The following is a 1703-nucleotide window of genomic DNA, read 5'->3' as shown; positions in this document are numbered from 1 at the left end:
GCACACGCTTGAACACTTAGCTCATAGCGGGGCTCCCGTCACTTTCGGTCCCTCTAACCAGAGTCCGACCGGACCTCTTATACCCCCATCTTTCTCCTTCTCGTTTGTAACCCCACTGCAAACTTCGAGCACCTAGACTCAGGAATAAAGTCACCGACCGACTCAAACTGGACATAGGACACATTGCCTAAACTAGTATAAACCCTATGTCATTGAGTGCTAGGCCACCTCTGATCACAACATACAGCAAAACTACAAATATTTACTTGTTGGTCACTTTCTGCACCGACAGTTGGCGCCGTCCATGGGGAAGACATTGTACATTCAACACTTTTTGGTCATCGGATGGCCCACTTTTCCGCCACCATCGCCATGGCGGGCTCAAGCGATACGACTCGCTTCGGCTCACCGGAGTTTCCCGCACTCCCACCTATTGGGATGTGGGTTCCACCCGTCTTCGAGCCATCCCAGGCCTTCCTCTTCGAAAGCCTGGACTTCGTCGCCGACCGGCTCGACGTACTACACCTCTGTGAGGAGGCACTTGTTTCGACGCCCATCGGAGGGGTGCCCTCCATCGGCTCTAGGACGCACCATGACTTCAACGACGCGGCATCTGCGCTTCATTCCGAGCAAACTCACTGCTCAAACCCCGCTGTGAGTAACGTACATATTGTTATTTACTTGCTATTCTCTATCTTCCACCGATTATCTAGAGGGACCCCATTGTCCCCGCCGCGACCGCCATACGACCAGTTCCCCTATGACCTCGTGTCTCCCACGGACGCGTACGCCTGGGGGCTTCGAAGAATGCCAGCGTCGCCCCCTCTCACGTTCGAATTCGTGGGGATGGCGAGCTATGCTCCCACCTATTTCCTCGACCTCATGGATGACGGCGTTGAGAGTGACGGCTCCAGCATCGGCGACGTGGCGCCTAGCCACCGTCCATCCCGGGAGTGCGCTATGGTGGACGCTCTAGGATAGCCACCGGTGGTAGCGGAGTCCTTGCAGACTCACACCCCTCCGGACCCTCGTACGGAGACCCCCGCACCCACACAGGAGCATGGTGGGGAGCTATGACAACAGCGGCTAAACCAACCACCGACTGTGCCAGCATGCTTGGCAACCCACACTGCGCTCCGTGCGCATAACCCGACGAGCGACGCCTGGGGTCATGCCCGTTGGGTCCAGCGCAACACCATGGACTAGGGGAACGATCCCCCATAGTTCACTCAGGCCAATCAGAACATTGCCACTGCAGCAATGCTCCTGCGCAGCCTTCCCAAGCCGAATGACCCCTAGGATTAGGACGAGGGCCCCTCCACATAGAAGGGGAAAAAGAACAGAAAAGATTGCCGCCGATCGACCAACTCCGTGTTGGTCGCCACGGCCGATCACATGGGCAAGCAGCCCCAATAGGACCTTCTGGGTCACTTCAACGAGCTCATGGAAAGCCCATGCACCAACCACACCTACCCCGTCAAAACACCTCTACAAAGATTGCGAGCTCCTCAAGCACCTTCTGTGATTGGCCGACGGGCCAAAGGAAGAAAAAGGCGAAGAAGCAACAGCCAAGAAAGGGGGCGAAGCGGGCAAGCATCCGGACGACTGAAGGTTGAGGTGATCCGATCGAACGCCTACTAACTGAAGGACGACAACGACATTCTCACCAACGCTTGGAACAGCTACATCATTTTTTCCCTAAA

Source organism: Miscanthus floridulus, chromosome 5 (genome assembly GCF_019320115.1).
Source record: "Miscanthus floridulus cultivar M001 chromosome 5, ASM1932011v1, whole genome shotgun sequence".
NCBI classification, from domain to species: Eukaryota; Viridiplantae; Streptophyta; class Magnoliopsida; order Poales; family Poaceae; genus Miscanthus; species Miscanthus floridulus.
The sequence above is the reverse complement of the archived record's forward strand: the minus strand, read 5'-3'. Positions refer to the sequence as shown.